This window comes from Ranitomeya variabilis, chromosome 4 (assembly GCF_051348905.1).
Source record: "Ranitomeya variabilis isolate aRanVar5 chromosome 4, aRanVar5.hap1, whole genome shotgun sequence".
Taxonomy (NCBI): domain Eukaryota; kingdom Metazoa; phylum Chordata; class Amphibia; order Anura; family Dendrobatidae; genus Ranitomeya; species Ranitomeya variabilis.
This window is the reverse complement of record NC_135235.1, coordinates 419370700-419394367: the sequence shown is the minus strand read 5'-3', so window position 1 is coordinate 419394367 and position 23668 is coordinate 419370700.

Sequence of the window (23668 nt, the reverse complement as noted above, 5' to 3'; positions counted from 1 at the left end):
GACCAAATACTTATTTTCCACCATAAAATGCAAATAAAATGATAAAAAAAACAGACAATGTGATTTTCTGGATTTTTTTTTCTCAGTTTGTCTCTTATAGTTGAGATCTACCTATGATGTAAATTACAGACGCCTCTCATCTTTTTAAGTGGTGGAACTTGCACTATTGCTGACTGACTAAATACTTTTTTGCCCCACTGTATGTGCTTTCACCCTGTGGTTCTAATGTCACCTTCAGGCTGAACCCTAGAACGCGTACCTGGGGCCTCGCAGGCCTGCTAGGTTACTTGTTTTCTATTATCTGTAAAACTACATTAGTTAGAATTTTGAAACTCAAGGTAATCCTCAGGTATATAGTTGTTAGTAATATCCAGTTGTTCATATATTTTTATGTTATAGGCATCTCGTATAGCAACGCTTTTTTTGTGACTACCCCAGATTCAAGTACCTGGGGCCTTTGAGGCCTGCTTTGGTTTACATGTACTCCTCAGTCTTTTTGTCTGTACTGTTGTTGGGGAAGAACTTATGACTCAGTCTTTATGACTATTGGTCGATGGCTGTTGCTGGGAAGAGTGTGGATTCTGCCTGACATGGTAATGTGATCCTGGAAGGGAGTTTCCCCTCACAAAGTAACGTGATTATGATGTCAGTACAGGTCCTTTAGTCCTAAATCCTAGTTGCTGGAGAGACTTTGGAGGAAGAAGTCAGCTTTCTTTGGTCTGTAACAAAGAACCTTTCTGAGCTCCAAAACCAGAGGCTTCTACTGCACTTACAAGAAAGTGATCTGTTGAAGGTAAGAGTAGGGGGGCTGTACTTTACCCTAAGCACACAAACACTAACAAAGTCTTAGCACACACAGTGTATAGTGCACAAGCCTGATTGTAATCTTTATTTTTTACTTTTCATTTTAGTTTACTCACATCTAAAGGTACCTTCACACGAAACAACTTTGTAACGATATCGCTAGCGATCCGTGATGTTGCAGCGTCCTGGCTAGCGATATCGTTTAGTTTGACACGCAGCAGCGATCAGGATCCTGCTGTGATGTCGCTGGTCGCTGAATAAAGTTCAGAACTTTATTTGGTCGTCCGATCGCCGTGTATCGTTGTGTTTGACAGCAAAAGCAACGATACCAGCGATATTTTACACTGGTAACCAGGGTAAACATCGGGTTACTAAGCGCAGGGCCGCGCTTAGTAACCCGATGTTTACCCTGGTTACCAGTGTAAAATGTAAAAAAAACAAACAGCACATACTTACATTCGCATCCCCCGCCGTCTGCTTCCCACACTGACTGAGCGCCGCAAAGTGAAAGTGAAAGCACAGCGGTGACGTCACCGCTGTGCCCTGCTACTGCCGGCGCTCAGTCAGTCAGTCAGTGCAGGAAGCGGACGCCGGGGGACGCGCAGGTGAGTATGTAGTGTTTGTTTTTTTTACATTTTACGCTGGTAACCAGGGTAAACATTGGGTTACTAAGCGCGGCCCTGCGCTTAGCAACCCGATGTTTACCCTGGTTACCCGGGGACCTCGGCATCGTTGGTCGCTGGAGAGCGGTCTGTGTGACAGCTCTCCAGCGACCAAACAGCGACACTGCAGCGATCGGCATCGTTGTCGCTATCGCTGCAGCGTCGTTTCGTGTGAAGGTACCTTATGATTACAATGGCACAGTCTACATCAAGGGGATTGACTGTCCAAGAAATTGAGGCGATTATTTTCAATAGTGATGAAGACAGTGACATTTCTTTGTCGGATGAAGAGTATATTCCACCAGCTAATGTATCAACTTCATCGTCCAGCGATTCCTCAGATGATAAAGAAGTAATGGATCCAGCAGAATGTGCAAGTAGAACATCTAAAACAAATGTTTTTTGGAACAGTACTGCTGTGGCTCATGCACGCACCCCATCACATAACATTATTAGAGTTCCTCAAGGAGCTGTCGGAATTTCCCAATTCATGTCCAAAAAAGATGTTTTCAGTAAATTTGTTTCAGATGATATTGCAGTTACATTTTTGTTGTTTTATGTACATAATTTTTTTTTGGAATTATACACATCTTAGGCTATGTTCCAAGTAGCGCTAGGGTTCACCAGAATGTGATCCATAATGGATCTGACCTCCTGGTAACTCCAGCTAAGGCTGATGGAATGCCGGGATTCCACCAGCCTTAGCTGAGGTCACCAGGAGGTCAGATCCATTACGGATCCCCTCCTGGTGGACCCCAGCGCTAGTGGGAATGCATCCTTACTTTGCAAATTTAAAATAAACTTTGAAAAGTATTTTTATTTGAGTTATTCCATGTTATTTGCACACAGGCCTAAAAGGCCCCAGGTACGTGAATATGGGGTAGTCACAATAAAAGCGTTGCTATACGAAATGCCTATAACATAAAAATATATGAACAACTGGAAATTACTAACAACTATATAGCTGAGGAATACCTAGAGTTTCAAAATTGTAACTAAAGTAGTTTTACAGAAAATAATAAAAAAGTAACCTGACAGGCCTGCGAGGCCCCAGGTACGCGTTCTACCAGCCTTAGCCGGGGTCACCAGGAGGTCAGATCCATTACGAAATCCCGTCCAGGCGGACCCCAGAGCTAGTGGGAATGCATGCTTACTTTCAAATAACTTTGAAAAAAAAATTTTTTTGAGTTATTCCATGTTATTTGAAAACAGGCCTCAAAGGCCCCAGGTACGTAATAGTGTAGATTTCTATGGTCACGCATTCTAGGGTTAATGTGTTTCACTAAAATATCATAATATTATTTTGAAGAATATTATTACCTGCTAAGAGGGAAGTTCTGTATAGAAGCACATGAGAAGGGGTCATATATGTCAGTCATGTCCAGTACATGAGTCATAAGAATGAAAAGCCCTTTACTCACTAAGGCTAGTTTCACATTTGCGTTTAAATCCGCAGTGTTTAATCCGCATCAGCAAGTGGTGGAAAAAACGCATATAAACGCGGCGTTTCTAAGATGCATGCGGTAACGCATGCGGTTAAAAAAATGCCACGTTTGTATGCATTTATATGCGTTTTTTCCTGCGTTTGCATTTTTGGTGTGCATGATGAGAAATTTCACAAGAGAAAAATCAAGATAACCAGACACCGCCAATGGGACTACAGAGGGCGTGTATTATGGGATTTCTTTATATAGACCCCTGAACAGCTGTAATCTCCAGATTTAGCTTTTATTTCAACCTGGATTTAAGCATCAAGCTGCCTGTGCTTTTGCTTGGGAGCAAGACAGAAATTGCGAAAGACGGAGAATGAGACAACGTAGGCGTTTTTGGAGACACCCCATTATCGAACTACGTGAGAGCCGTGGAGCCTACCACACGCTGTATGCCGAGCTTAAAGCCAACCCAGAGAAATTCCAGGAATATACAAGGATGTCGCAAGACTCGTTCCGGGATTTGCTTGCTCGTGTCCAAGGAGCCATACGGAGACAGGACACCCAGCTCCATAGAGCGATTCCACCGGAGGAACGTCTGCTGGTTACATTAAAGTACGTTCCAAATCTAAACCAATGACAGTCCAAATTTTGTGCTTTCTGACATGTATGTTTTGGGTATTTTCCTTTCTTTCTTTAGCGTAACCACACCATAAATAGAATATTTTTTTATTTTTGGGGGGTTTCTTTTTCTTACAGATTTCTGGCAACCAGAGAGAGTTTATCATCCCTCCACTTTCAATACCGGCTTGGAATATCCACCCTGTCCGGAATAGTTGCGGACACCTGTCGGGCTTTGTGGAATGTACTCCGGGATGAGTTTATACCCCTACCCACCGTCAACATGTGGCTTGAAATTTCAGAAAAATTCTGGAGTGTGTGTGATTTCCCCAACTGTTTAGGAGCGGTGGATGGAAAGCACATCCGCATTATCAAACCTGCCAGAACAGGATCGGAGTATTTCAACTATAAAAAATATTTTTCTGTTGTGCTCATGGCAATAGCTGATGCGAACTGTCGCTTCATCGCTGTGGATATTGGAGCTTTTGGCGTGGCAACGATTGCCAGACTTTCAAGAACTCGGATATGGGCCACCGTGTGTATGGCAAAAATTTCAATTTTCCCCCACCACAACCTCTCCCCAACACTCAAGGTCCACTGATGCCATTTGTTATGGTTGGGGATGAGGCCTTTCAGATGTGTGAAAACCTACTGAAGCCCTATTCCAGTCGGGACTTGAACCAACGCAACGCGACCAATCACAAGCCGCCACGTCATCTAAGGTCTTTCAAGCGCTTGAAAGTCCTTAGATGACGTCGCGGCCTGTGATTGGTCGTGTGGCGGTCACGTGACCGCTCACGCGACCAATCACAGGCCGCGACGTCATCTAAGGACTTTCAAGCGCTCATTCTTAGGAACGGAAGCTGCCGGTTACATCGGTAAGGTCCAGGCTGCGTCGGAGAGGTGAGTATATCAATATTTTTTATTTTTATTCTTTATTTTACACATTAATATGGATCCCAGGGCCTGAAGGAGTTTCCTCTCCTTCAGACCCTGGGAACCATACAGGATACCTTCCGATACTTGGTGTCCCATTGACTTGTATTGGTATCGGGTATTGGTATCGGCGATATCCGATACTTTTCGGGTATCGGCCAATACTATCCCATACCAATACTTTCAAGTATCGGACGGTATCGCTCAACACTACTTCTGACACCTGTGCAGGTGAGCATAGATATGCCGTGTGTGATCACCATCGTCACTTCAATTTGTGTGTAATAGATTATGTACACAGAAGAGAAAATGGAGGTTATACAAGGCAGTTCTCTACTCACCAGGTAATGTGTCCTAACTAATGAGTTTTTTGACACCTGACCTCTTCAGTAGAGTTCTGCACTGTATGTCCGCCATTTTCTCTTCTGACTGCACCACTAGTCACAGACAAAACAGAAAGAAGACATTATGGAGATAATACATGTACACATTTTTTGGCACAACTCATATCTCTATACTAAAGACACAAAAAACTGCAGTCTTTTTTTTTTATTACTACTGGAGATATGATGTGTCCAAAAAATAAAGTGTGTGGCGAAGTTTCTTATTTGGCGCACGGTGTGTGTTGCCGGCGGCGGAAGACACAATAAACCAAACGTAATTGGGGCAAATCAATTTTTTTTTATTTTTTAACAACCAAAAAATTTATTTAACTGCACCGGCTTGGGGTAGAGTGATGTAAACAGGGGGTGTGAAGCACTGAGGCCTGGCTAACCATGGAAGACGCAGAGGTGGCAGGAGAAGGGGCAATGAAACTAGTAGGGTCTAGAAGTTCGGGGATGGGGCTTGACACATGAGAGGCTTGAGACGCACTGGAAGGGTGAGACAAACCTGACATTACAGACACATTGGGAGGTGAAGGGGGAGGAATGCTAAGAGTCCTCTGTTTTATTTTTCTTTGTTTTTTGGGGGTTTGCTGGGTTCTGGGAAGCCTTGGTGGGCTCATATGGCGTGGCGTAGTGGTGGGTGACCTGTCAGGGTCCGGATGCACCATGCCAGAGTCCATAGTGCTCGTAGAGCGTGCAGCCATGCCAGAGTCCATTGTGCTCGTAGAGCGTGCAGCCATGCCATAGTCCATAGTGCTTGTAGAGCGTAAGGCCATGCCAGAGTCCATAGTGCTCGTAGAGGGTGCAGCCATGCCAGAGTCCATAGTGCTCATAGAACTTGCAGCCATGCCAGAGTCCATAGCGCTTGTAGAGTGTAAGGCCATGCCAGGGTCCTGCTGCATCGTGGTGGTGGCGGCATGGAAGGCCATGCCAGGGTCCTGCTGCATCATGGTGGTGGCGGTACGGAAGGCCATGCCAGGGTCCTGCTGCATCGTGGTGGTGGCGGCATGGAAGGCCATGCCAGGGTTCTGCTGCATCGTGGTGGTGGCGGTACGGAAGGCCATGCCGGGTCCTGCTGCATCATGGTGTCAGTGGAGGAGGTCCAAGCAGGAGCAGCGGTTGTCATGGTGGTGGCGGTGGGATGTCCAACTGCACTCGGCATGGTGGTGGTGCTGTAGTGGTGTCCGGCAGTGCTAGGAATTGAGGTGGCCATGCAGCGGTATGCAGCAGAGGTCAGCATTGAGGTTAATCGTGACAGTGAAGGCACAGGTGGATATGCCAACACTGTCTGCTGGAAATACCGACTGCTGCATAGCCTGCACGTAAGCAGCATTGCAGGCCTCAATGACACTCAGCTGGAGATCAGGAGTAAGGTGTTCCGACATGCCCTTCACAATTTGGTTAAAAAAATGATGTGCTGGCCTCTGGAGGTTGGCTTTCACTTGGTCAAGGCTTTTGGTGACCTCCTGGATATGTGCATTCAAGAGGTTATGTGAAATATCCATTCGGTCACTCAAAGCCTTGATTGCGTCGTGTAAAACTGAGCTCAAGTACAAAAACTCGGGCATGAGTGACCTGTCCAATGCCCCTGCCTCTGCCACTGCCGGGAGGAGCCCAAAAAAAAGGGGCAGTGGAAGAGGACTGCGAAAGGGGAAGACCTGATGGACCAGCTCCCTGGTCTCCAGTTAGTGTGGAAGGCCCACTTGCTGCAGCGCTGCTGGATGGCTGGGACGGGTTTGTGGCTGTCGGATGAAGGACCACTCCAGAACCTGGGCCAACAGTTGTGCTCCATGTGCTGTGAAAAAAGGAAAAAGAAAATTAATACCAAAAATTAACCAGACGCAAAATCCTGTGGAATAGAAAAATACAGATTATGGCAATACAATACAACCTAATGCATGTGATAAATACTTACGTTCTCTGGGCAAGGACCGGTCTTAAAAATTCCAGAACTCGATAGTATTTGTATCTTCTGATCCTTGCTCCTAAACCACTGGGAACACGGCTATCTTGACGCAGGTCCTTGTTGAAGTGGTCCTTCATCGAATGCCAACGTGTTTTGACTTTGGCCACTGTTAAAAAAAAAAAAAAAATTTATGGTCAGAAAAAGGACTTTTGCCCATGCTCACACAACTGTGTGTGATGACAGAAACTCCTGAGAGTTTCTTTCATCACACACAGTCGAGTGAGCATGGCCAAGGTCTCTGCTGCTTCACACTGCAGTGCAATACTTACCAAATGCATTTCGGACCCGAGTCGGGACGTTGTCCCAGCCATCCCACATCTCTTTGGCCACCTCATTCCATAGGCACCGGATCGTGATTGTTTGAGTGCAGTGGATCCCGGGTGTCCCACAACGGGACTCGCTCCTGGACCAGGGAGATGAGGAGGTCATTTTCAATTAGGTCATCCTCCTGTTGTGGAACCTAAAAATTAAATAAAGTCATTAAAGTTTAGTGAATTAACATAAGGAAAAAAAAGAAAAAAGATGCTGAGAAATGGCATGAATAGGAAAGTCAACATACAAAAGGATTCCAGAAGAAAAAAGTTAAGAAATAGGAATGGAAAAAAAGAAGATTCAAGAATATTACACTGAGGATACAATAAACAGTCAGCCTTGTATACGTACCCGCTGCCGTCTTTCCACCAGACCTTGAGTCGGCTGCTCCTAAAAAAATGAAAAATTCAAATTGTCACATGTGTAGATGTGACAGTGAATACTTACCAATCTGACGAGGCAAGTATTCACCTCACTGACATGCTCGGCTTCCGACTGTCCTGGACAAAACTCCTCATCAGAAGAAGGAGCAGAAGACATTCTGATGCATGCAGAAAGAAAGAAATGCAAGCAATTAGGACATGTAGAAACAGAAAATAGAAAATAAAGGCATTGGCTAGGATATACTCACATTGTTCAGTGTCTTGTTTTCCTCCAAGATGTAGCCTGTGTCTCGTCTGCTTCAGTGTCTGCTGAGTAGTGACCTGCAAATGTCCACTCCCTTCCTTTATCAATTTGTATGTGGGGGGTGGCTTATCAGTGTCTAGACATGTTTTTCTCTATTGAAACGCATGCGTTCACGAACGCAAACAAACGCATGTGCTTGTGAATGCATGCGTTCATATAGACAGCAATGCGTTTTTTTGCCGCAATCCTTGCTCAATCGACCACATGCGTTTCCAGGCGGCAAATTGACGCCTCTAAAAATTACTACATGTTGCATTTCCGCGCCAAGCCGCAAACGACAAAATGATGCATGCGTCGTCAAATGCGTCAAAACGCGAAAAATCAAAAACGCATGCGTCCCTAATGTTAAATATAGGAATACACAACGCATGTGGATATATGCGGTAGAAACGCTGCGGACACAACCGCAAATGTGAAACCAGCCTAAATACTACTATATCACAAAAGTGAGTACACCCCTCATATTTTTGTAAATATTTTATTACATCCTTTCATGGGACAACACTGAAGATATGACACTTTGATACAATGTAGTCAGGGAGCACCTTTTATAACAGTGTAAATTTGGTGCGCCCTCTAAAAAACTGAATACACAGCCATTAATGTCTATACTGCTGGCAACAAAAGTGAGAACACCCTTAAGTAAAAATGGGCAAATTGTGTCCAAAGTGTATATATTTTGTGTGGCTTTCATTATTTTTGAAAACTGCCTTAACTCTCTTCAGCATTAAGTTCACTAGAGCTGCACAGGTTGCCACTAGAATCCTCTTCCACTCTTTCATAAAGACATCACGGAGCTGGTGGATGTTAGAGACCTTGTGCTTCTCCACCTTCCGTTTGAGAATGCCCCACAGATGCTCAATAGTAGAGTTGAGCGACATTTACTTTTTTCGGATCGAGTCGGGTTTTGCGAAACCCGACTTTGTCAAAAGTCGGGTCGGGTGAAATCGGCCGATTATTGCGTAAAGTCGGGGGCCGACTGAAACACGAAACCCAATGCAAGTCAATAGGGAATCAAAGTCGGCAGTGAGTGGAGGACAGGAAAACACCTACAGTGCCCATTTTAATGCCAAAAACATCAATTCTAATTACTGAAGCTTGTCAATCTTAATTTACTTTATAATAATAGTTAGGTAATGAAAACTGGGGGTCATTTGGCTAAAGTTGTGGGGGGTAGGGCTGGCTCAAGATTTTTGTGGGCCCAGGAAATGCAGAATACGTCACGGTGGTGGAGCAGGGAGAGGTAGGTATTTCAACTTTGCAAGTGCTGTGATTCTGAGCAAGCAGGGGGGCCCACTTGTTGGCATTGGCACTGGCACAGGGCCCCTCATAGTATGGTGGTGTGTTTTATGGTGGGTGGCGCCTCCCACCGGCAGAGACACTTTTGCGTACTATGAGGGGCCCTGTGCCAGTGACGTCGCCAATGAGTATGCCCCCCCACCTGATGAAGGAACCTGCACTTTCATATGCACCTTCCTCTTTGTCCCCATGTAAGGTGGTATAATATGCAGGAAAGGGAACCTGACTTTCAGCAGGGTCAGATTCTGGCTGTGTAGAGTGCAAGGGGAATGTAGTGGTCTGGGTCAATGTACCAGCAGACTCATCTAGCAGTGGCTAGGCAATGGGCAGGATGAGGAGGAAACACAGATATAGGCCCAAATAATAAAGTAGGCTAAATGCAGTTCAAAATTGGTAACAGGACTAAACAGGCGGCATTGCTTTGTTCAGTGGAGGAAAACTGTAATGAGTGGCAGACACAGTTAGTAGGCCTAAATAATGAAGTAGGCTAAATGCAGTTCAAATCTGGAAACAGGACTAAACAGGCGGCATTGCTTTGTTCAGTGGAGGAAAACTGTAATGAGTGGCAGACACAGTTAGTAGGCCCAAATAATAAAGTAGGCTAAATGCAGTTCAAATGTAACAGGATTAAACAGGTGGCATTGCTTTGTTCAGTGGAGGAAAACTGTAATGAGGGGCAGACACAATTATTAGGACCAAATATATAAGTAGGCTAAATGCAGTTCAAAATTGATAACAGGACTAAACTGGCGGCATTGCTTTCTTCAGTGGAGGACAACTGTAAGGAGTGGCAGACACAGTTAGTAGGCCCTATCTTTTTGTATACCTATATACTGCCATGTTGTTATCTGTACTCTCCTGATGAACCCAGGCATGTGGGGGAAACGCATCGAGAGGTGTTTTGGAGATTTTGCTCGCCCTGAGTCACTTTGTTAGCCACTATTCCTGGATGAATGATCGGCTGGGGATTACTAGTGCAATAGATGAGTATACTATTACTATCATAAATGTATCTCTTGTTCTAAAACTGTATTTCTCATTTGGCTGACCTTATCAGTTTATGACAATCTATTTCCAGGTGTATGTGGTGGCGTGTTCTGTTTTGTTATGTATCATGTGGTATGAGTATTTTTTAGTGATTATCAGTCAGTCTCTGACAGTGTTGGTTGCATATTTTATATGTATCCTCTAGACTATATTATTAACCAACCCAGGCTTGTGCTGGTTATATACCGATGTTATTTGTTTTCTTTGTGTTCTATTTGGTGATATTTTAGTCAGTACAACTATCCTTTAACCTTACATCACATATTGGGGGTTGGGCCTGAAATGCTGTATAGCTGGTATCATATAGTGTTACACGTTATTACCAGCCACCTGGCCTTCTGTTTCCAATTCTATCCCTTATAGGGAGACAGTAGGAGACCAGGGATAGTCATCGTACGAGTGGGGGCGCCATTCTCGTTATTCTTCTTAGGGTGCCAACCTCCGCATCTAGGTAGTATCATTCTCTAGGGTTTTTGTGTAACTGTGAGGGATAGTGCACTTATATATATATACACCCTTACAGCTATTATTGGTCACTAGTGTTATATCACTTTTTCTATTGGATATTCAAATAACATTGTGGGTGAGGTATCTTACCAGTATTTAAAAACAAATACGGGGGATTATATTATATATATTTTTCTCCCTTGGAAATACTGACTTTTTGATAGGGTTTTTTGGTTTTAGTGCATTATCTAATAAAGTATTCCAGTTTTACGGGGGTTATTTTTCTTTTGTAAGCTCAAATAATAAAGTAGCCTAAATGCAGTTCAAAATTGGTAACAGGACTAAACAGGCGGCATTGCTTTGTTCAGTGGAGGACAACTGTAATGAGGGGCAGACACAGTTAGTAGGCCCAAATAATTAAGTAGGCTTAATGCAGTTCAAAATTGGTAACATGACTAAACTGGCGGCAAGGCTTTCTTCAGCGGAGGACAACTTTAAGGAGTGGCAGAAACAATTTGTAGGCCCAAATAATTAAGTAGGCTAAATGCAGTTCAAAATTGGTAACAAGACTAAACTGGCGGCATTGCTTTATTCAGTGGAGGACAACTGTAAGGGGTGGCAGACACAGTTAGTAGGCCCAAATAATAAAGTGGGCTAAATGCAGTTCAAAATTGGTAACAGGACTAAACTGGCGGCAAGGCTTTCTTCAGCAGAGGACAACTGTGAGGAGAGGCAGACATAGTTAGTAGGCCCAAATAATAAAGTAGCCTAAATGCAGTTCAAAATTGGTAACAGGACTAAACAGGCGGCATTGCTTTGTTCAGTGGAGGACAACTGTAATGAGGGGCAGACACAGTTAGTAGGCCCAAATAATAAAGTGGGCTAAATGTCTGCCAAAAAATTGTTCATAAATAAACAGGAGGCATAGCTAGGTATAGGGGTGGGCTCCTCTGCTGAGTAACAGACAGTGGATGTAGGTGCAAAGTATTAACTGGTCTAAATGGAGGCCAGGGCCCCTGTATATTTTACCTATCATCTATCATTTCAACAAACTTGTATTGGCAGTGCCATTGAAGTATTTAATAGCCCAGACTACCCAGTGGTGGAGCAGGGAGAGGTAAGCATTGCAAGTGGTAGAGCACTGTTCGAGCTGGGGGAAAACTCTCTCGTGGGCGGTGGTACTGGCACAGGGCCCCTCATATTACGACGGTGTGTCTGACATTGTTTGTGCACCACCACCGTCAGAGACACTTCATTGTACTATGAGGGACCCTGTGCCAGTGCCGTCGCCCAAGAGTGGGCACACCCACCTGTCCAGGCAAATGCCACTCGCACTGGTGCTTGCGCCAGATGGTGACAACGGCCCTGTGGGGGGAGTCAGCCCATTTAGGGAGGTATAAAAATGACCTATGGTGGACATTCAGCAGCTGCAAATGGAGGAATTGGAGCAGTCAGTAAGAGGAGGCCAAAAGCAAGACATTTTTCAGGCAAGCTACGTGTCAGCAGGGGAAGGTGGGGCCAAATAATTTGAAATCCATGATTGGTTCATTTTAATGAAGGTTAGATCATCAACATTTCGGGTTGGCGTGTCCTTTTTTCGGTCAGTATTGAACCAGCAGCATTGAAGACTCTTTCTGATAGCACACTAGCAGCAGGGCAAGCGAGCTCCTGTAATGCATATTCTGCCAATTCAGGCCAGGTGTCTATTTTAGATGCCCAGTAATCAAAGGGGAATGACCTGTGAGGGAGAACATCGATAAGGGAGGAAAAGTAGTTTGTAACCATACTGGAGAAATGCTGTCTCCTGTCACTTTGAATCGATGCAGCAGTACCTGTCGTGTCAGTGCAGCGGTCATTGCGAAATCACTCCACAACCTGGTCATAAAACCCCTCTGTCCAATGCCACTTCGGATTTGTGCACCTCTAACACATCTGCCCTGTTGCCCCCTAAGGCTCATGTGAGAACCATCACCGCCGCTGTGTGCTGGGAATGCCTGAACCAAACGGTCTACAAGAGTTGCTTGTTTGGTAGCCAATATTTGCTCAAGGCTCTCATGTGGCATGATATTTTGTAATTTTCCTATATATCGTGGATCCAGGAAGCAGGCCAACCAGTAATCGTCATCAGTCATCGTTTTGATAATGCGGGGGTCCCTTTTTAGGATACGCAAGGCATATTCAGCCATGTGGGCCAATGTTCCAGGTGTCAATTCACTGCTTGTGCTGGGTTGAGGAGCACTTTCTTGCAAATCAACATCACATGTGTCCCTCAAAAACCCTGTACCTGAACTTGCAACGCCACCAGTTTCTATTGCCCCCTGAGAAGCATCCTCCTCCCATAAATATTCATCCCCATCATCCTCCTCCTCCTCCTCTTCATCCGCCACCTCATCCAGGAGAGTTCCCTGAGCAGACAATGGCTGACTCCTCGGCTGCAGATCCCTGCTCCTTAATGAGCATCAAACTTTGCATCAGCAGACGCATTAGTGGGATGCTCATGCTTATGATGGCGTCTTCTGAACTTACCAGCCGTGTGCATTCCTCAAAACACTGAAGGACTTGACAGAGGTCTTGTAGCTTCGACCACTGCACACCAGACAACTCCATGTCTGCCATCCAATTGCCTGCCCGTGTATGTGTATCCCCCCACAAATTAATTACAGCATGCCTCTGTTTGCACAGCCTCTGAACCATGTGCAGTGTGGAGTTCCACCTTGTTGCAACGTCGATTATTAGGCGGTGCTGTGGAAGATTCAGCGATCGCTGATGGTTCAGCATACGGCTGGAGTGTACGGGCAACCGGCGGATGTGCAAGCAAAGTCTTCGCACCTTGAGGAAGCACTGCACCACCAGGTTCAAGGTGTGAGCCAGGCAAGGTATGTGTTTCAGTTCTGAAAGGGCTATGGCAGCCATAAAATTCCTTCCGTTATCACTGACTACCTTGCCTGCCTCAAGATGTACACTGCCCAGCCATGACTGCATTTGTTGCTGCAAGTACTCGGCCAGTAATTCCGCGGTGTGTCTGTTGTCGCCCAAACACTTCATTTGTAACACAGCCTGCTGACGCTTACCACTAGCTGTTCGATAATGGGACACCTCGTGTGCAACACTGGCAGCTGCGGATGGAGTGGTCATTCTACTGCGTTCTGTGGATGAGCTTTCGCCTCTGTAGGAGGAGGAGGATGAGGGGTCGCGAACGCCTACAGCCAACTGTTTCCTAGACCGTGGGCTAGGCAGAACTGTCCCACTATGGCTGTCCCCTGTGGACCATGCATCCACCACATTAACCCAGTGCGCCGTGATGGACACGTAATGTCCCTGGCCATGCCTACTGGTCCATGCATCTGTTGTGAGGTGCACCTTTGCATGGTACTGCGTAGGCCATCAGGTCTTTGAAAGCTTCGCTTTCAACCAACCGGTAGGGCATCATCTCTAACGAGATTAGTCTAGCAATGTGGGCGTTCAAACCCTGTGTACGCGGATAAGAGGATGAGTATTTTCTTTTTCTAATGAGAGTCTCTTGTAGAGTGAGCTGAACTGGAGAGCTGCATATGGTGGAACTAGCGGTGGTGGTGGTGGTGGACAAGGCGGATTGAGAGAGGGTTGGTGATGGTATTCTTGATATTGGCCTACATACAGTGTTTCCTACCAATAACCTTGTGATTCCCTGACTGCTTTGGCCTTGCGACGATACCTCCACATTTGCTGTTGGTGGTGTCCTAACCGGTGGGCTTACAGTGAGGGAAGCAATGTAGCGTTGCTGACTACCTTCATTCTGAGCAGGTGCACCAACGGTACATGACGTTTTGTAGTTAGTCCAGGCTTACAAGTGCACGCTGGTTAAATGTTTACGCATGCACATTGTATTTACATTTTGAAGATTCTTCCCTCTGCTAAAGGTCTTTGAGCATTTCTTACAGATAACTTTTGACTGATCAATCGGATCTTGGTTAAAAAATTGCCACACTGCACTCTTCCTACTATCGAATACATTTTAAGGCATTGCACGCTGTGCTACTTTCACCTGGATGGCCATGCTGTCCTAAAACTGTTTTTGTGTTTGACACACGTTTTTGGCCTGATACGAGCCTGCCAGATGACAGCTGTTGCGATGTAGATGGCTGCTGCGGATCATCCTCCTCTGCTTCTTAGCTACTGGCAGCGGCACCCTCTTCCCCCAATGGCTGCCAATCTGGGTCAACAACTGAGTCATCTATCACCTCCTCTTCAATGTCATGTGCACCTTCCTCTGTGTCACCGTGTAAGGTGCTATAGCGTTCGGGATGGGGCACCATAGTCTCATCAGGGTAAGATTCTGGCAGAGTACACTGCGAGGGCAATGTAGTGATCTGAGTCAATGGAACAGCATAATAATTTAGCTGTGGCTGTGCATCTGTGCACTCCATGTCCGATTCATCTTGTAATGGGCAGTTAACAATTTCCCTTTCTAACCCAGGCACGGTATGTGTAAAGAGCTCCATGGAGTAACCTGTAGTGTCGCCTGACGCATCCTTCCCTTTTGGTTTGGGTGAAGGACACAAGGAAACGTCTTGTTCCTGACCGGGAGCATCCACTGACGACTCGCTGCTTTTATATTTTGAACTTTCTGAAGAGGAGGCGAAAGAGCTAGAGGCTGAGTCAGCAAGGAAAGCCAAAACTTTTTCCTGCTGCTACGGCTTTAAAAGCGGTTTTTCTACTCCAAGATAAGGGAGCCTTCGAGGCCTTGTGTAGCCAGACGATGATGCTGGCTCAACACCTTCAGCCTTAGGTGCTATTTTGCTTTTCCCACTACCACCAGATGCTCCACGAACACCATCAGTATCAGCTGGCAACGACCGCCCACTGCCTCTTCCACCAGACTTCCTCATTTTTGGGAAAATCTAACCAAAATAACAACTGTTATATGGTACTGTAAAACAAGGCAGAAGGTGTATATAATCTTGTTGAGAATTTAAATCTCCATTTTTTGGAGGGGAGACGTGTGAATTCCGCTTTTGGGCTCCCTCCGGTGGTTGTAAGTGGCATTTTTGCGAGTTCTGCTCTTGGGCTCCCTCCGGTGGTTTTAAGTGGTACTGCTGCTCCTTGGATTTAGTAGTCAGCAGCTGCTTCCACTGATTGTCTTTCTGGCTCGACTATTTAGCCTGGTTCTATCCTTCAGCCTGTGCCAGTTGTCAATGGTTCCTGGTTGGATTCACATCTCTGCTTGGATTTCCCTGATATTCTGACCAGTTCAGCAAAGATAAGTCCTTGCTTTGTTTTTTGCAGTCCACTTGTTGTGGACTTAATCTTTCTGCACTTTCTATGTTTTTTCTAGTCCAGCTTGTCAGTATGGATTTATTCAGTTAAGCTGGAAGCTCTGGGAAGCAGATTTACCCTCCACACCTTTAGTCAGGTGTGGAGATTTTTGTAAACTCTGTGGTGGATTTTTTCTAGTTTTTAATACTGACCGCACAGTATTCTTTCCTGTTCTATTTATCTAGTTAGACTGGCCTCCTTTGCTACATCCTGGTTTCATTCTGCGTATGTCATTTCCCTCTCCACTCACAGTCAATATTTGTGGGGGGCTGTCCTATCCTTTGGGGATTTTCTCTGAGGCAAGATAGCTTTCCTGTTTCTATCTTAGGGGTAGTTAGTCCTCCGGCTGTGACGAGGTGTCTAGGGAGTGACAGGAACATCCCACGGCTACTTCTAGTGTTGTGTTAAGCTTAGGAACTGCGGTCAGTACAGGTACCACCTCCTCCAGAGCACCTCCCATGTTGCTCCTAAACCACCAGCTCATAACAGAGACTGCACCAAAACTCAGGCAGCCCAGTGTATAACACAACACAATGTAAGTGGCAGAACGTGGCTGGCTGATATACGACAAACTAACAGAACTGACGTATATCCACTTTGTGACAATTTTAATCTCCTTTTTTGGGGGGGAGACTGCACCAAAACTCAGGCCCCGTGTATAACACAACACAATCTAAGTGGCAGAACGTGTCTGGCTGATATACGACAAACTAACAGAACTGATGTATATCCACTTTGTGACTATTTTAATCTCCCTTTTTTGAAGGGGAGACTGCACCAAAACTTAGTCAGCCCAGTGTATAACACAACACAATGTAAGTGGCAGAAAGTGGCTGAAAGATATATGAAAAAATACAAGGACTGTAGTACAATTTCATTCTCCCTACAATGAACTCAGGACAAGTATGGCAGCAATACAAAGGACTGCTGCACCCAAAACTGTGGACAAATAAACAAGATAACTGTGCAGAAAGGAGCAACAGGATTTTTGCTTTTAAAAATGCAGTTGGTTTGCACCGTAGCGTGCAAACAGCAATGCAACTATCAGGGAGCATTATAAGGCAGCCTAATAAGCTACAGAGCTGATGCACAAAAATATACCCTCCACTATCCCTGCAAAAAAAAGGTGGTGTTGGACAGTGGAAATCGCTACAGCACAAGCGGTTTTGGTGTTAATCTTCCCTCCCTAACTATATCCCTTCTTCTGATGAAGCTGCAGCAACCTCTCCCTATGCTAAGACCGGCAGAAGTAAGATGGCGGTCTGCGTGCACGCCCCTTTATACCCCCTGTGACGCAGCGGAAATCAAGCCAATCACTGTCATGCCCTTCTCTAAGATGGTGGGGACCGAGACCTATGTCATCACGCTGCCCACACTCTGCGTCCTCCTTCATTGGCTGAAAAATGGCGCTGAACGCATCATATGAAACGCGACTTTGGCGCGAAGATCGCCGACCGCATGGCCGATCCCACACTAGGATCGGGTCGGGTTTCATGAAACCCGACTTTGCCGAAAGTCGGCAATTTTTGAGTTTGTCTGATCCGTTTCGCTCAACCCTATTTAATAGGGTTTAGGTCTGAAGATATACTTGGCTAGTCCAGCACATTTACCCTCAGATATTTAAGTAAGGGCATAAGTCATCTTGTGGTTATGTTTGGGGACATTATCATATTGGAATTCTGCCCTAGAGCCCAGTTTCTGAAGGGAGGGGATCATGCTCTGTTTCAGTATGTCAAAGTACATGTTGGCATTCATAGTTCCCTCAATTAACTCTAGCTCCCCACTGCCAGCCCCAAACCTTGATGTTCTCACCACCATGCTTGACTGTAGACAATATACACTTGTCTTTGTACTCCTCCTCTGATTGCTGCCACACACACTTGACACTATCTGAACCAAATAAGTTTATCTTGGTCTCATCAGACCACATGATATGGTTCCCGTAATCCATATAAAAAATCTGCATGTCTTCAGCAAACTGTTTGCAGGCTTTTTTGAGCATCATCTTTAGAAGAGGCTTCCTTCTGAGATGACAGCCATGCAATCCAATTTGATGTAATGTGTGGTGTATGGTCTGAGCAGTGACAAACTCACGTCCACCCCTGTAGCCTCTGCAGCAATGCTGGCAGCACTCATACATCTAGTTTGAAAAGACAACCTCTGGATAGGATGCTGAGCAGGGGCACTCAACTTTTTTGTTGACCATGGAAAAGCCAGAATGTCTTGTTGAACTTGTCTTCTGTCTTTTTGAATCGCTATATGGTCTTGGCCACAATGCTGCAGCTCAGTTTTATGTGTTGGCAACCTTCTTATAGCCTAGACCAACTGTATGTAGAGCAACAATTCTTTTCTCAAATCCTCAGAGAGTTCTTAGACATTAGGTGGCATGTTGAACTTCCAGTGACTAGTATGAGATAGTGTGAGAGCAATAACACCAAATTTAACACACCTTCTCCCTATTCACACATGATACATTGTAACTCCAATGAGTCACATAACTCCGAGCAGGGAAAGTGGCTAATCGGGCATAATTTGGCAGTTTTTTTCATTTAGGCGCGGGTCACACTTGCGTGTGCAATGTGAGAAACTCACGTGAGTCTCTCGCATAAATAACTGGCACTGCTGCCAGCACTCAGGAACGGAGCATTCAGCTGCCCAGAAATACATGCAGCCGCACACTCTGGTCCTAAGCGCCGGCAGCAGTGCCGGCACTTGATGCGAGAGACTCGCGCGAGTTTCTCGCATTGAACTTGCAAGTGTGGCCCCAGCCTTAGGGGTATACTCACTTTTGTTGCCAGCTGTTTAGACATTAATTAACACTATTATACATGCTGTACACTGACTACTTTACATTGTATAAACGCGTCATATCTTCAGTGTTGTCCCATGAAAAGATGTAATACAGCATTTACAAAAGTATGAGGGGTGTACTCACTTTTGTGATATAGTGTATATGTTGGAAATGTGATGAAAAATTGTTTTAGTTTGGTTAAATATTTTTATCTACTTTTGCATTCCCAAATACAACAAAAAATCTTTTCACCGTTCATGCAGAATTTTGTCTTCATGCAAACAGTTTTGTGTTGAAAGTACATTCACTTAGAAAGCCATATGCTAAAACATATGTTTATTCCTATAAACTATTCATATATTTTAATTAGTCAAGCCTCTTAATTTAAATGTGCAGTTCTGCACAGGAATACCGTGAAAAGATGTGATGAGTAAGCTCTGCTTAATAATAATAGAAAGTACATCTGACATGAATAAATAATTACAACCCATTTTTATAAATCATCTCGATTTTCCACTGAGCTATCTGTACAATACAGGGGCACAAATCCATAACACCATCTGAAAGCTTATTGAGCCCTCTGTGTGTGCTCAGCTTTCTGGAAGTTTGACAGCTGAAAACCACAGCAAAGCCACAGCTGAAAATTGGTTTTGCTCACTTTTTTCCTTTTTTTTTCATTTTGAAAGGAACAGTCATCTCTCATCTGAGATATTTTATTTTAAGGGCAGCCAAGCCTGTATATTCTCTAGGACCGAAATGGGCAATTAATTTTCCTGAGATGCTGTTACTGTAGTGGAGGACTGAACCAATAGGCTGAAATTAATGTTTTTCAATATTAATATATTCATTATAATTTTTATTTTATATTACAAATAATTGTTTCACCTAATATTGAGACAAAGTAAGTATGTTAACACCCCCTATATTCTGAATGAGCCCACTCACAGCCACCCTAGATATGGTAAGCCCCTCACAGCCCCGCTACAGTGGCATGCAAACGTTTTGCCACCTGTGGTCAAAATTACTGTTATTGTGAACAGTTAAGTAAGTTGAAGATCAACTGATCTCTAATAGGCCTAAAGTTAAATATGAAATATTTCCTTTGTATTTCAAGCCAAAAATAAATATATATATATATATATATATATATATATATATATATACATACAGTATATATTGTAATTTTTTTCGTTTAAAAAACTACAAAAGGGGAAATGGGTCAATGCAAAAGTTTGGGCACCCTTGGATATGTGTGGGCTCGGATAACGTTGACAAAGGTTTCAGACCTTAATCAGCCTCTTAGGGTCATGGCTTGTTCACTATCATCATCAAGGACAGGTGATGCAAATTTCCAAGTTTTATTAAAATCCAGCTTCCTCTAACCTTGTTTCAAAAAACAGCAGCCATGGGTTCTTCTAAGCAGCTGACTAGCACTTTGAAAATGAAAATGGTGGAGTCCCACAAAGTAGAAGAAGACTATAAGACGATAGCAAAGCATTTTCAAGTTTCTCTTTGCTCAGATCAAAATCTAATTAAGAAATAGCCATTAACAGGAACAGTGGAGTTCAAGATAAAGTCTGGAAGACAAAGCAAATTTTCATACCTTCAGAAAGATTTAGGAAACTCTGGTGTTTTGGTAAATTGTTCTACTGGTCAGAGACACCTGCACAAATATGGAAGAGTCATCAGGAGAAACCTCTCCTGCATCCTCCCCATAAAATTCAGCGTCAGAAGTATGCACAAGAACTTCTAAACCAGCCTGATGCATTTTGTAAATAAGTCCTTTGGATCGATGAGGTTAAAATAAAACTCTTTGGCCACAATCATTAAAAGGTATGTGTGGAGAGAAAGGGGCACATAATTTCAGGAAAAATAACATTTTGCCAACTGTAAGCATGCCGGTTGATCAATCCTGCTTTGGGGTTGTGTTGAAGCAAATGGCATGAGGAACATTTCACGGCTATAGAGAAGAATGAATTCAATGAAAATTCAACCAATTCTTGATGAAAACATATCACCATATGTAAATAAAAGTTGAAAAGAGGATGGCTTTTGCAAAGAGAAGATGATTAGGAATGAGCTAATGAGTATCAGGGTGCTTGTACTCGTTAGCATGTTTGGCGCCTGTTACATAGCCAATAAGCATGCGTGGATTGCCTATGGTCACTGTAATGCCATTGCCATCTTGGTTGTGGTATTACTGTGATGGGGTGGCAGTGTGACATCATCAGGGCATATAAAAGAACAGAGGCCACCCGACTCGACGCCATTGCACAGCTCTGTGACACTTCGTGTTTGAGGGAGAAAGTGCTTGTCTAGGCCTATGTGCACAGTAAAAGGATCAGAGTCCTGTACAATTGATACCGATGCTGAAGCTGAACCATCATACTAACAGCCCTTATAAGAGATAATAATTTGCTTTGTAGTGATGAGCGAATATACTCGTTACTCGAGATTTCCCGAGCACGCTCGGGTGTCCTCCGAGTATTTTTTAGTGCTCGGAGATTAAGTTTTTCTCACGGCAGCTGAATGATTTACATCTGTTAGCCAGCTTGATTACATGTGGGGATTCCCTAGCAACCAGGCAACCCCAACATGTACTTATGCTGGCTAGTAGCTGTAAATCATTCAGCTGCAACGAAGAAAACAAAATCTCTGAGCACTAAAAAATACTCAGAGGTCACCCGAGCGTGCTCGGGAAATTTCGAGTAACGAGTATATTCGCTCATCACTATTGCTTTGCTGTTTGTATCACAAACATTCTGCATTTAGTCTAGGAATGGAGAGAGAGAGTTGCAGGAGCAGGGACGGTGGCTGAATACAGTCTGTAGACAGGGACTAGGGCTGTGCAGTCCCTTGCAAAATATACAGTATATATGTGACTTTTTTACTTTTTGTGTGAAAATATTGAATATATAGTTTGGTCCATTGAGTATTATGTTCTTTGTGGTACAGTTTTGTGTTGTATAACATTAAACAAAGTGTTAATTTTTTTTTTTTATTAAATTACTCACACATAGAGTATACCGTTGACTGAAGTACATGTCTGTGATATCGATCACTCCAAAAAAGCAATCAAAATTTCTCACCCATTCAGTATTCTGTGGTACATTAATGTGATATCTAATAGGGTTGAGCGAAACAGATCGGCACTTTTCAAAAGTCGCCGACTTTTAGCAAAGTCGGGTTTCGTGAAACCCGACCCGATCCCACTCTGGGATCGGGTCGGCGGTACACGATCTGTAATCCAAAGTCGGGTTTCATTTTTATATATATATATATATATATATATATATATATATATATATATATATATATATATGTCATAGAGACACACATATATATATATATATATTTATATTTACTTCAGCGCGATAATGTTGAAAAGCCGGTAATTCAATTGCCGGCTTTTCATTTCTCCTGCCTAAACCCGACATGATATGAGACATGGTTTACATACAGTAATCCATGTCATATCCCCCTTTTTTTTGCATATTCCACACTACTAATGTTAGTAGTGTGTATGTGCAAAATTTCGGCACTGTAGCTATTAAATTTAAGGGTTAAATCGCGGAAAAAATTGGCGTGGGCTCCCGCGCAATTTTCTCCGCCAGAGTGGTAAATCCAGTGACTGAGGGCAGATATTAATAGCCAGGAGAGGGTCCATGGTTATTGGCCCCCCCGTGGCTAAAAACATCTGCCCCCAGCCACCCCAGAAAAGGCACATCTGGAAGATGCGCCTATTCTGGCACTTGGCCACTCTCTTCCCACTCCCGTGTAGCGGTGGGATATGGGGTAATGAAGGGTTAATGCCACCTTGCTATTGTAAGGTGACATTAAGCCAGATTAATAATGGAGAGGCGTCAATTCTGACACCTATCCATTATTAATCCAATTGTATGAAAGGGTTAAAAAACACACACACACATGATTAAAAAGTATTTTAATGAAATAAACACACAGGTTGTTTTAATATTTTATTGCTCTCTCAATCCACCTGAAGACCCTCGCTTGGCAAAATAATAAACCAACAATATACATACCCTCTGATGAACTGTCACATCCCACGAGGTAAATCCATCTGAAGGGGTTAAAATAGTTTACAGGCAGGAGCTCTGCTATAATGCAACTGTGCTCGTGCCTGTAAACCCCGGCGAATGAAGGAAATGTAGGTCAATGACCTATAGTTACCTTCAGTCACGGTGATGCGCCCCCTGGTGGATGTCCTCATATGACCTGGAGAGTGGGAAAACGTTCCCAGGCTGCAGTTCATCTTCCAGATGTGCCTTTTCTGGGGTGGCTGGGGGCAGATGTTTTTAGCCACTGGGGGCCCAATAACCATGGACCCTCTCCTGGCTATTAATATCTGCCCTCAGTCACTGGCTTTACCACTCTGGCGGAGAAAATTGCGCAGGAGCCCACACCAATTTTTTCCGCGATTTAACCCTTAAATTTAATAGCTACAGCGCCGAAATTTTGCACATACACACTACTAACATTAGTGTGGATATGACATGGTTTACTGTATGTAAACCATGTCTCATATCATGTCGGGTTTAGGCAGGAGAAATGAAAAGCCGGCAATTGAATTACCGGCTTTTCAACATTATCGCGCTGAAGCAAATATTAAAAAACTATGCTTCCCCATTGAATTGCATTGGGTTTCGTGTTTTGGCCAATCCCCGACCCCGACTTTTCAGTAAGATCGGCCGATTTCACTCGACCCGACTTTTGAGAAAGTCGGGTTTCGTGAAACCCGACTCTATCTCAAAAAATGAAAAGTCGCTCAACCCTAATATCTAACACTACAAAAAAGCTTTTAAACTAGTGATGACCAAATACATTCGGCACTATTTGTTACTTGCAAGAATAGTACGGTATTCGGGCTGTTCATTACTCTGTCAATTATACTGGCACTGAATGCCAATGAGATTAGCTGTAGCGGCTGAGCTTATGTGTCCTAGCAGGTAGGCTGTAACAGATAC